The sequence below is a fragment of the Leopardus geoffroyi genome, chromosome B1 (assembly GCF_018350155.1).
Source record: "Leopardus geoffroyi isolate Oge1 chromosome B1, O.geoffroyi_Oge1_pat1.0, whole genome shotgun sequence".
Taxonomy (NCBI): Eukaryota; Metazoa; Chordata; class Mammalia; order Carnivora; family Felidae; genus Leopardus; species Leopardus geoffroyi.
The window spans coordinates 181,351,767-181,357,247 of record NC_059327.1 but is presented as its reverse complement, the minus strand read 5'-3'; the positions used below and the strand labels follow the sequence as shown (position 1 = coordinate 181,357,247).

Here is a 5,481-nt window from a genome sequence, read left to right as displayed (position 1 = left end):
CCACTCAAGGACTGGCACATAAGTGTCATGCTCAAAGCAAGTTTTTATCTTTCTCTGGGGTTGCACTGAAAGGAAATATATATTCTTCTGGCAGTTTGAGCGGGTGTCTGAAGTTATCTGCACACTGTCAGAAAATAACATAAAAGTCGAGGAGTGATCCTCATTTTTTAAAACTTTTACACAGTATGGAGTTTTAATTACCCAGTCAGAGTTACCCCTCAGCACACACTCGCAATATAGTATATCCGGATTAATAGTAAATCTATCTCACAGCATAGCAGTCACGTTGACACTGCTGCAGTCACTAAACCTTTGAGCAAGATCGTGTCTCATCCGGTCCTGAAATACGGGTGATAAATGCATCCGTCATGTTTTGTGCGGAGCAAAGTGGGCTTTTATTATCTACGACTCCTTTTTGAATTATATCAGAGGTGAAGAGGAAACAATGAAATGTTACAAACATTTTATATTCGGTGTACTTTCTCAAGGACCCATTTACTCTCCACTCCACAGTTAAGAATGGTGTATCATTTAGCTACTAACTCTGTGTACACAGAATATTTTGTAATTTGATAAGTGTCAAAGATACAGGAGAAAAGGACAGATTGGGAGGAGGGAAATATGGATATATTTACTCTGTGTGTATCTTAGAATTGTTGAATTATTTATTTTTTATTAGTTATTTATTTATTTTTTAAAAATATTGTTTTAAAGTTTATTTATTCATTTTGAGAGAGAGAGAGAGAGAGTGAGGGCACAATTTTGGAGGTGAGGCAGAGAGAGAGGGAAGGAGAGAGAGAATCCCAAGCAGGCTCCGTGCTGTCAGCACAGAGACCCATGCAGGACTTGAACTAAGAACTGTGAGATCATGACCTGAGCCGAAATCAAGAGTCAGACACTTAACCAACTGAGCCACCCAGGCGCCCTGACCTATTTTCTTTTTATTTAAAATATGACCATTACAGAATCCTTGACAAGCATTGCTTCACAAATAACCACGTTTAAACAACTGGTATAAAAAAAAATTAATTATTGAATTAATTGGAAGAAACACAGTAATAGAAAACATGTACAGTAATTTACAAATTCCATTTTTAATGTAAACCTAATTACAGAAATGAGTTTTATTTACTGAAACAGAATGCTGTGGTGGTTATTAATATTGAATGGCTTTATTAGTCACATAGAGCCAGGTATGGAAACCTAGGCATAGAATCGTGGTAAAAATTAACACAATCATATTCACCACCATAACCCTGCCATAGCCAACGTAAGATAAATAAAATTTCAGTTATTTTAACAAAATATTACATTAACACATTCTAATATAATAAATTATGACTAATACATACTTTATCTAAAATACTTCTATGTTTATTTTGAAAATAAAGTGCACACCATTTTCTTATTACAGGAAAACTCAGACAACCACTAGATGATAGATGATGATAAATAGATAGATAGATAGATAGAGATATATCTATGGCAAAAAATAATGACATTTAATGAAATAAGATATGCAAAAGCATGTGTGGAATATTCAGCTGATTCAGTATCTTTTTTTATTTTTACCACAAATTTAGCTTTATTTTTTTTCCTTTTTTTATTATGAAATTTATTGTCAAATTGGTTTCCAAAATTTTTTTTAACGTTTTATTTATTTTTGACACAGAGAGACAGAGCATGAACGGAGGAGGGGCAGAGAGAGAGGGAGACACAGAATCGGAAACAGGCTCCAGGCTCTGAGCCATCAGCCCAGAGTCCCACGCGGGGCTCGAACTCACGTACCGCGAGATCATGACCTGAGCTGAAGTCGGACACTTAACCGACTGAGCCACCCAGGCGCCCCTCAAATTGGTTTCCATACAACACCCAGTGCTCATCCCAACCGGTGCCCTCCTCAATGCCCATCACCCCCTTTCGCCTCCCTCCCACCCCTCATCAACCTTAGTTTATTCTCAGTTTTTAAGAGTCTCTTATGGTTTGGCTCCCTCCCTCTCTAACTTTTTTTTTTTCTCTTCCCCTTCCCCATGGTCTTCTGTTAAGTTTCTCAGGATCCATGTAAGAGTGAAAACATATGGTATCTGTCTTTCTCCGTATGACTTATTTCACTTAGCATAACACTCTCCAGTTCCATCCACGTTGCTACAAAGGGCCATATTTCATTCTTTCTCATTGCCACGTAGTACTCCATTGTGTATATAAACCACAATTTCTTTATCCATTCATCAGTTGATGGACATTTAGGCTCTTTCCATAATTTGGCTATTGTTGAAAGTGCTGCTATAAACATTAGGGTACAAGTGCCCCTATGCATCAGTACTCCTGTATCCCTTGGGTGAATTCCTAGCAGTGCTAAAAATATGGAACGCTTCACGAATTTGTGTGTCATCCTTGCCGCAGGGGCCGTGCTAATCTCTGTATCGTTCCAATTTTAGTATATGTGCTGCCGAATCGAGCACCTGATTTAGTATCTTTGTCAATCATTCTTTCTATTAGAAACGAGCCCAATGACTGTCAGACCAATTCTGCTCCACTGCTAGTTAGAAGAACCCAACAGCTAGGTGCACCTGGGTGACCCAGTTGGTTGAGCGTCAGACTTCAGTTTAGGTCATGATCGCATAGTTTGTGAGTTCGAGCCCCACGTTGGGATCGCTGCGGTCAGCCTGTCAGCACAGAGCCTAATTCAGATCTTCTGTCCTCTCTCTGCCCCTCCCCAGCTTGTGCAATCCCCCAAATAAATATTGAATAAAAAGAAGAACTGAACAGCTAACATCAGCCCCGGCAGCTGATATTTTGAAAGGAAACTGATGAATATTGAAGTTAAAAACATCACTACCAAAACCTACAAATAAACCACAAAATGACTATTTCTATCCCTTTTGTCAATAGGTGACATCCATTAGCAGATTTGACAATGTTCGCTTTCAGGAAAAAAAAAAAAAAAAGAAACAACCAAAAGTTACTAGTCAAAACTGCTTTTTACCCTCTGAACTCAGACTCCACCTCTCCAATAGGATTGCTCCCTAAACACTTGGCAACCTTAATTTTTGGTAGCTCCAAGCAAGAGAAATCAATAAAAAGAGTCCCATACAACAGTATCAAATTGCAGTCATAGACAGAAGCAGCCTGAGGTGAATTTTAATTCAACATGAGCACCCTCGAGAAAATTTTCTATTCATGACAAAAGCAGAAAAACCTTGGATTTCTCAAATATTTTCTCAGTGCTGAAAAATTAGCTTCCTTCCACAAGTGTTCCTTAAAGAGCACAGTTCAAAATTATGTTGTATAATATGATATTACAAAGACACAGTACCGAAGACAAAGACAGGGGGCATAAGTGAAAACACCATATAAACCTGTTATTTTAGGGAACAAAGTCGATTGTCAACAATTGTATATAGTTTGCACAATTGCATCTCAATGGAACTGTTTCTGGATTGTTTCATTTTGACCTCTCTCATATTTGGTAGTAAAGCTGTTCTTTCCTATTTTCTTTTTTTGTTTGTTTGTTTTTTTGTTTAATATTTATTTTAGAGAGCAAGAGCATGCATGAGCAGGGCAGGGATGGGGGCAGAGAAAGAGAGAGAGAGAGAGAGAGAGAGAGAGAGAGAGAGAATATTAAACAGGCTCCATGCTATGTGATACTGGGCTCAATCCCGCTACCCTGGGATTATGACCTGAGTTGAAAACAAGAGTTGGTCTCCTAATCAACTGAGCCACCAAGGTGACCCTCTATTTTCTTATGATAAAAGCAATTAATGTTTATTGCAAAAAGCAGTTTAGAGAATGCAAATGATAAAAATGGAAGACACATGGAAAACAATCAAATAGCTTCATCAGTTCACCGATGTCGACATTTTACTACATATAATTCTCATTTTTGCCTAGTCTTATACATACTTACATACATATTTCTAGAAAAAATTATGACCGTGCATGGCATTTTCTTCATGTCACTGATTTTTTATGTAATAAAGAGTGGAATACAATTTTTAAGATAGTGAGAATTTTTGTGAAGCCTCATATCAAATGGCTGTTCTATATAAATTTAAGTATCTCATCAAATCAATTTCTTTTATTTCTTTTATTTTTTAAATGCTTATTTATTTATTGTGATAGTGAGAGAGTGAGTGAGCAGAGACGGGCAGAGAGAGAGGGAGAGACAATCCCAAGCAGGCTTTGTGCTGTCTGAGCAGAGTCCAACTGGGGGCTCAAACTCAAACCGTGAGATCATGACCTGAGCTGAAATCAAGAGTTTGAGGATTAACGAATTTAGCCACCCTGGCACACCTTTCTTCCTTAGATATTCAGTAATTTCAAGTTTTTGATCCAGTAAATAAATGATTTTGTTGAAATATCTTTCTTATAGCCATAGATGTTAAAAACATTACAATTTTTTAGGATATCTTTATTTTTTTTCTACACTGGGAAAAATGGAACCTCATCCACATAGAAAGCATTCCTGTGATACAGAGAAATAAAAACATTTTACTTTAGTAATGAATCTAAACTCAAATTCCAACAAGGATGTGAAAAAACAATTTGTGTCTACCTGTCTGAAGAGCTAACAGAAAAAGCTACTGCTTCTAAATGCTTTAAAACTGAAAATGCTTTACAATATTGTGAAGGAGGACTGGTAGAAAGCTTAAGAAGAAATAAATAATGAAGGCATTATTAATTTACAAAACGCATAACCCAATGCAACTATTTTTACTGAGCATTTTTTAATTACTGATGATGAACGAGATAATGATGGCAGTAGAGAAATTAGGAGCTAACCGTGTGTTTCAAATTTAATATGGTATTTGAAAAAACAAATGCGGTACATATGAAACCGGAAGTCTGATTATATGACACAAATGCACTGCCACAGTAAGTCAAGGGAGAAAGTGATGAATCATAGAGTAGGCAGGAATAATTCAGAAACAAAAGGCAGAATTTGAAACCAAATCTGAAAGAAGCTGATTTCAGATGACACTTACATCCACTTCTGCATAGAGTTAACTTATCCTATTATCTGTCTGTCATTTTACTTTGTTCTTGTTATTACAGAATATTCTCCTTCATTGAGGATGCACACAGCATGAACAGTGTAAAAAAAATTTAAAAAAATATGTAAAATAGATTGAGGGTGTTTTAAGAATTCCCAGAAGCATTGTACCACCCACCCACCCCCTTTTAATGATTTACTTGGGAAAATACTCACACATAATAATCAGGTTATTCTATAATGCATTTTCCTCATGAAAGAGGAAAATGGATGCATCATCATTTAGTAAGTCTATTGATATACATGGCAAAACAAAATCTAGACACTATAGTAATAGGCAGCTAGACAAATAAGCACATAAATATGCTTTTCCAAGCTTACAGATGAGAATGTAAAGAATCTCTAAACAGAAGACAGAAATTGAAAGCGTGAAAGAATGATTGCAGAAGTAATTGTGAAAGTTTTCAATTGGTAATAACGTATCGTTA

General features: G+C 36.4%; 1 non-coding gene across 1 annotated transcript; it reads right to left on the bottom strand.

Moving 5' to 3' along the window:
* Nucleotides 1–2,357: 2,357 nt before the first annotated feature.
* LOC123596545 lies at nt 2,358–2,462 on the bottom strand. The gene has a single exon (XR_006711721.1). It is a non-coding gene; the product is annotated as a U6 spliceosomal RNA (small nuclear RNA).
* Between the last annotated feature and the right edge of the window lie 3,019 nt (nt 2,463–5,481).